Raw genomic sequence first — 8154 nt, forward strand, 5'->3', positions numbered from 1 at the left:
CTAAAATTACTGAACTGAACACAGAGAAAAGTAAAAGATTTCTGAAAGAAAACTGGTACTTTCAATAGAAAATAACCTTTATACAGAATTAAAATTTTACTTTTATAAAATATTTTAGAATCTAAAAAGTATGAGCCAGGCCTACACACAAAGCTCCCACCCACTTTACACACAGCTCAACCCTCCTTTCAATCCACATTATAAACCTTCCCTATCTGCTTCCATCTCCACCTCAATTCTCTTCTTCATATCAATCATTTAAGCTCACGCTCATACCTCTAACGAGTTTATCCCCATTTTCAGCATCAATGGTTCTCCCCCATCTTTCCCCTTTTCCCCATTTTCAGTCCATTCTTAAGTCAGCTGCTAGTTTTCTCTCTCTCTCTCTCTCGCTCTCTCTCTAGAACACTTTTTATTTATTATGTGGTGCTCTCCTTCTATACCTCATGGGGAACATCCACCACATCCGCGTTTCCGAGATAGACCCGGAGCGAGGTTGCCAATCCCAACACAGAGAGAGGTGAAGCATCTTCCGCATTAAGAACCAAAAAAATGGACATTTTTAATCCCTGCTGTATTATACAGAGATATGGATAGTTATACAGATAGGGAAGGGAATAAAAATTGTTTGGTGTGGCAGGATTGTTCTGATTAACAAATGATAATCATCCTCTGTTTCAATAAATCACCCCGGCTATCCTTAAAAATAATCTCAATAACTGTTAGAATAGTATTTATTAACTTATTTATACATATGTATCAAAACTACCACAATAATAACTTAATTCCATGTTAGGAAATTTAGACTGTATGCTCTATTGGAGCAGGGACTGATGTATGTGTATTCTCTGTAGAGCGCTGCGGAATTAGTGGCGCTATATAAATAAATGATGATGATGATGATGAATGTTCAAGCTGATCACTATATGCTAACAATACATCATGAATTCACAAGTGTTCCAAGCTTCTCTGGGACTAATTTCCCTGTTTACTTGCAGAGTTCTGTAGCCTCTTCCATTTCGCGCAACTCTTTTTCAAACTGTTAGGTTAGCAAATATAAGTGTAAAGATTACATCATTCACATGGACAGGAATTGCATGGTGCTAAAATATGTTGCGTACTGCAGTGTTTATTTAATGTGTTTATCTGTCTAGCTTAGAGGCCTAGGATATCTAGTCCTCCTGAAATGGATGGTGCTGTTGCCAGTCCTGATACGGAACCTTGCATTGCTCACTATTGCATTGCTAATCCTGAAGGGAGAATGGTAGGTCCCTCTCAGGCGGAGCTCGTATTTCTGTCTTCTTCTTCACACTTTTCCTATGCGGCTCTTGGTATATCAGGGGTGAGCTCTGACGACCCGGGTCGAGGCTCAGTGTGAAAGGGGGTCAGTGCAAAATACCGGGTGATGACCTGCGAATTAGACCCAGGACTTTTGCAGAGTTATTCCTGTGTTAGTCCCGGGTTGCCTGCAGCGTGAACTGTGCGACCTGGGATTTTCAACCCGGGTCTCATCGAACACCATTGAAAAGTAAAAAAAAAAACAATCATCACAAGAGGAGTCAATCAGAGCTCCTCTTGTGATATTGCCAGGGAGACCCAGGCAGACCCATTTTCAGTATGAACAGGGAAATTCCTGGGTCCAAGGTGCAATGTGAGCGGGGTCTCTGATCTGGGATGCTCTGTGATCCGGCAAAATCCCAGCTTGAAAAACCTGGGAAATTGCAAAGGTGGCAATGTGAAAGTGGTATTAGTCTGCTCACTAATTTCTGTGTATTTTCCCTCTAATTCCAATGTTTACCTCACAATATTCATCTTTTTTTGTATGTTTACTCACAAATTATCTTCTTCTTTTTTTATCAATCTCTGTCCCCTCATTGACAGTAACTATTTTGAATTGAAGAAAGATTAGACCCCAGTTGTTGATTACCTCTACCTCTGGCACCAAGTAGCACAATACCAAGATGGTACTGGTTTAAAATGATAAAAGTTCAGTCTTAAATTGAAATATCCTTTCATAATACAGAGACTACAACTAGGCCTGAAGTATAGTTGACTCACAATGTATAGCTAACTTTACACTTCACAAGTCAATGTCCCCTGATATTCTCCTCTCCTCTCACTCTCAGCACTCGCTGCTATTTCCCCTCAGATATTTGGCCAATCTGTCCCTTTATATTATCATTTATCTTCTTACTCTTTCTCACTACTTGCTGCTCTATCCCCTCCGATATTCTGACAGTCTCTGTCCCCTTACATTCTCAATTATCCTCTCACTACTTGCTGCTCAATCACTTAGATACCCTGTTAATTTCTTTCCCCTTATATTGTCATTTATCCTCTCTATCTCACACCCACTACTTACTGCTCAATCCCTTAGATATCCTGTCAGTCTCTTTCCCTTTATTCTCTCTCTCTCCCACACTCACTACTTGCTGCTCATTCTCCTTAGATATCCGGTCAGTCTCTTTCCCCTTATACTCTCCTTTATCCTCTATCTCCCTCTCTTTCTCTCACTCACTACTTGCTGCTCATTCTCCTTACATATCCTGCCAGTCTCTTTCTCCTTATACTCTCATTTATCCTCTCTCTCCCTCTATTTCTCTCACTCACTACTTGCTGCTCATTCTCCTTAGATATCCGGTCAGTCTCTTTCCCTCTATACTCTCCTTTATTCTCTATCTCCCTCTCTTTCTCTCACTCACTACTTGCTGCTCATTCTCCTTAGATATCCTGTCAGTCTCTTTCCCTCGATACTCTCCTTTACCCTCTATCTCCCTCTCTTTCTCTCACTCACTACTTGCTGCTCATTCTCCTTAGATATCCTGTCAGTCTCTTTCCCCTTATACTCTCCTTTATCCTCTATCTCCCTCTCTTTCTCTCTCACTACTTGCTGCTCATTCTCCTTATATATCCTGTCAGTCTCTTTCTCCTTATACTATCCTTTATCCTCTCTCTCCCTCTCTTTCTCTCACTCACTACTTGCTGCTCATTCTCCTTATATATCCTGTCAGTCTCTTTCTCCTTATACTATCCTTTATCCTCTATCTCCCTCTCTTTCTCTCACTCACTACTTGCTGCTCATTCTCCTTAGATATCCTGTCAGTCTCTTTCTCCTTATACTATCCTTTACCCTCTATCTCCCTCTTTCTCTCACTCACTACTTGCTGCTCATTCTCCTTATACATCCTGTCAGTCTCTTTCTCCTTATACTCTCCTTTATCCTCTATCTCCCTCTCTTTCTCTCACTCACTACTTGCTGCTCATTCTCCTTATACATCCTGTCAGTGTCTTTTTCCTTATACTATCCTTTACCCTCTATCTCCCTCTCTTTCTCTCACTCAGTACTTGCTGCTCATTCTCCTTATACATCCTGTCAGTCTCTTTCTCCTTATACTCTCCTTTATCCTCTATCTCCCTCTCTTTCTCTCACTCACTAGTTGCTGCTCATTCTCCTTATACATCCTGTCAGTCTCTTTCTCCTTATACTATCCTTTACCCTCTATCTCCCTCTCTTTCTCTCACTCACTACTTGCTGCTCATTCTCCTTATATATCCTGTCAGTCTCTTTCCCTCGATACTCTCCTTTACCCTCTATCTCCCTCTCTTTCTCTCACTCACTACTTGCTGCTCATTCTCCTTAGATATCCTGTCAGTCTCTTTCCCCTTATACTCTCCTTTATCCTCTATCTCCCTCTCTTTCTCTCTCACTACTTGCTGCTCATTCTCCTTATATATCCTGTCAGTCTCTTTCTCCTTATACTATCCTTTATCCTCTCTCTCCCTCTCTTTCTCTCACTCACTACTTGCTGCTCATTCTCCTTATATATCCTGTCAGTCTCTTTCTCCTTATACTATCCTTTATCCTCTATCTCCCTCTCTTTCTCTCACTCACTACTTGCTGCTCATTCTCCTTAGATATCCTGTCAGTCTCTTTCTCCTTATACTATCCTTTACCCTCTATCTCCCTCTTTCTCTCACTCACTACTTGCTGCTCATTCTCCTTATACATCCTGTCAGTCTCTTTCTCCTTATACTCTCCTTTATCCTCTATCTCCCTCTCTTTCTCTCACTCACTACTTGCTGCTCATTCTCCTTATACATCCTGTCAGTGTCTTTTTCCTTATACTATCCTTTACCCTCTATCTCCCTCTCTTTCTCTCACTCAGTACTTGCTGCTCATTCTCCTTATACATCCTGTCAGTCTCTTTCTCCTTATACTCTCCTTTATCCTCTATCTCCCTCTCTTTCTCTCACTCACTACTTGCTGCTCATTCTCCTTATACATCCTGTCAGTCTCTTTCTCCTTATACTATCCTTTACCCTCTATCTCCCTCTCTTTCTCTCACTCACTACTTGCTGCTCATTCTCCTTATATATCCTGTCAGTCTCTTTTTCCTTATACTATCCTTTACCCTCTATCTCCCTCTCTTTCTCTCACTCACTACTTGCTGCTCATTCTCCTTACATATCCTGCCAGTCTCTTTCTCCTTATTCTCTCCTTTACCCTCTATCTCCCTCTCTTTTTCTCACTCACTACTTGCTGCTCATTCTCCTTACATATCCTGTCAGTCTCTTTCCCCTTATACTATCCTTTACCCTCTATCTCCCTCTCACTCACTACTTGCTGCTCATTCTCCTTATATATCCTGTCAGTCTCTTTCTCCTTATACTATCCTTTACCCTCTATCTCCCTCTCTTTCTCTCACTCACTACTTGCTGCTCATTCTCCTTACATATCCTGTCAGTCTCTTTGCCCTTATACTATCCTTTATCCTCTATCTTCCTCTCTTTCTCTCACTCACTACTTGCTGCTCATTCTCCTTATATATCCTGTCAGTCTCTTTCCCTCTATACTCTCCTTTATTCTCTATCTCCCTCTCTTTCTCTCACTCACTACTTGCTGCTCATTCTCCTTAGATATCCTGTCAGTCTCTTTCCCCTTATACTATCCTTTATCCTCTATCTCCCTCTCTTTCTCTCACTCACTACTTGCTGCTCATTCTCCTTACATATCCTGTCAGTTTTTGTCGCCTTATATTTTCCTATTTTGCTGCTTTGTTCACCATTATGATCACTTATCTGACCTGAGGGCAGACGACTTGGTCTCCCCACATGATCTTGTCCTGGGTTCTATGTAAACTAATTCCCAACACTGGTCCCCACAAAAAACAACCATGATCAACACTCAGCCTCACTGAAAACAGTAAAAATGAGAACCATGTGGGGTGCTACAATGATATACTCCAATCTGTCCTATTACCTACTATTTTCCTATCATACTATCATTCACCATATTACCCACAACTCCTTAATCTCAACATGAAAGCTTCAATTTCTTAGGTCTCCATATGTCCCTGGACAGATGAATGCTTCCTCTCAGAGCTGCCTCCTCTTTACACTATTCTGTACCACTGCTCACTAACAACAGAAAACACATTTTGTTTGGTTACCTCTCACTTGGAACCACTATTCTCACTATTTTTGGAACCACTGCTACTATTTCTCTACACTTTTATCTAAATACAACTTTAAATGTAAGTTAAATTATTAAATTGGTAGTACTTCTGCAGCATATCTGTGTCACTTACTACCATTAATTAAAGAGGACCCATCACAGCATCAAGGTAGATGGCTAAACAAGCAGCAAGGGGCTTTAGAAGGCATTGAAATATAACTGGTGCCATGTGTAAGCCAAATGGAGCAACTTTATATTGGAACAGGCCAAAAGGAGTAGCAAACTCTGTATTTGTCTTAGCTGTAAGAGGCACCTGCTAGTAGACTTTGGTAATGTAAATTGTAAATACCAAGCACTGGCTAAACTTTCAAAGAAGTCATTATGATTGGGCTTGGAGGTGCATCAAAATGAGGTATGATTGAAATGACTGCAAAAACCAATTGCCCGGTCGGATTTTGAAGTCATCACAATTGAACTGGACCAGTCAATCGTAGGGTCCTCATTTATAGCCACTTCTAACTTTATTTCATTTTTATTTTACTTTCAAGTCCTGGGTTTCTCGCAATTACGCCTGGATTCAGCTGCACCACTTGCACCAGCTACAGTGCAGGTGTAAGTGCCGACTGATAGTGATGACTGATACGGCATAGACTTTGTATTACATCTACACGTATGTGTGTCACTAGCTAACACAGAACATGTGTATGCAAGGAAGATAGATTTCAAAAATTATGCATTAAAAGCATTTTATGTATGCATTTAATGTAAAAAAAAATCCATATTTTTATGAATGATAATACTGTTAAGAGTTGTTCATTTATTTTATGATTTAATAATTTAATTTATAATTTTTAAATGTAATGTTTAGGTCGAGCGTACGTACACCCAGATTCAAATTGGAAAGTATCTTGGGATACACTTGACTTTGAATATGGTTGGAACTGTGCTCACGTTCCGTGCTCTATATTAAAACGCAACTTGGGTGCAGGTTGCGTCCAAACATGAATCAGGCTCAGATTGCTCATCTTCTTTCTAATTCATTATTTTTATTAGTTCTAATTATATTTTTTTATTCATGTATTATTTAATCAACAATATTTATTCATGACAGTAAGCTGCAAAGTTTGAATAATTCTACTTTTCAAAATATCACCTGTATTCTACATTATGTAATTTTACCATTTATTTTACAATTATATTTCTACTTAATCTTATTACTTCTATTGACCAAATGTTTCTATTGCATGTTCTTTATTAAATATCCCTTCTCCCATCGTTGTGCTTGTACATTTATTTACCAATTCCTGACCAACTTAGTCAAAAAGTTTAAAATACTTTCTCTACCTGTATAACTCGAAACAATAAGAGTCTCTATAAACCAAGAGGCACCCCAGGAGCCTCCAGACTGCAATAGAGGACCAGCACTCCCCATCAGCTACTGATATCAGAACATGACTCTCAAACAACTATACAGAAATGGAAGTTACTCAATGTATAGGTTCTAAGGAGGTGCTAGTTTTTCCTATTATTCTCTCTTTTGTTACATCTCCAGTTTACCTATTATTTTCTTTTCCTCCTAAACTGTGTTTAAAGTTCCTTGCTTACCCTTCATTTCCAATTAGTTTCACTAAATTTAAGTTTATACTTTCTTCTCCACCTCTCCCACCACCACAAGTCTTCTCACCCTCTGCTACTGCACTGCAGACCTCTGGCTCCAGCACCAAACCCCTCCAGTGGGTAAATGTATCAAGCTGAGAGTTTTCCGGCGGTTTTGAAAAGTGGAGATGTTGCCTATAGCAACCAATCAGATTCTAGCTATCATTTTGTAGAATGTACTAAATAAATGATAGCTAGAATCAATTTTGGTTTTTCAAACCCACTGGAAAACTCTCAGCTTGATACATTTACCCCCAGATGTCACTTTACAGGAGGAGATTAAGGATCTCAGCCAAGTGCTGTGTACTGTGACAAGTGAATAACCTGTAGGGTTTCTGATTTGGCACCACCTATGGAGGAGTAATAATATCATGATGAATAACAAAGCTATGAATTAGGAGGATGGAAAACATAGTGTATTTAATTCCTATTATATATGCTATAGGCTCACTACTGATGCTGTTAGGCCTGCTACACATGCTGCTGGACAATTGGAGCTGCTATAACCAACATCTCCTGAGTTAGGTTACAAACTGGACCACATTTGGCTACCGCTGGGTCTGTTATTCTCAGCCCTCCTTCAGCATATGTAAAACCATTCTCAGACATCTCCCATAAAACTATTCAAACCAACTAAATACTGTAGCTGCATATATTCCTGAAATGCAAATAATAAACATGAAAAAAACTGTGCTTACCTCTATTTTCTTGTCACACCATCTCTTTAGCCTATATTTCAAGGTATGGTTAAACTGGACAGGGGTTGGCTGGCAGACTTTGGCCTGGGGGACAAGCATACACACAGGCCCATAAGTGACGGCCTATCCTTAAAAGGGTGGTTTTGGTACAATATATATTTATCAATATAAAAGAGGCACTGTACAGAGGTCAGCATGGGCACTTTGACCGCTGGGCAGCTACACAGCAAGCTGCAATACATTGTGTGTGCTTACACCTATCATAGTCAGCATTAACTTTTTCAGCAATTTGTACTACTGTAGCTCTTAAGTAGGACTGACGCAAACAAGCTAGCCTTTGCTTCT

This window comes from Mixophyes fleayi, chromosome 2 (assembly GCF_038048845.1).
Source record: "Mixophyes fleayi isolate aMixFle1 chromosome 2, aMixFle1.hap1, whole genome shotgun sequence".
NCBI classification, from domain to species: domain Eukaryota; kingdom Metazoa; phylum Chordata; class Amphibia; order Anura; family Limnodynastidae; genus Mixophyes; species Mixophyes fleayi.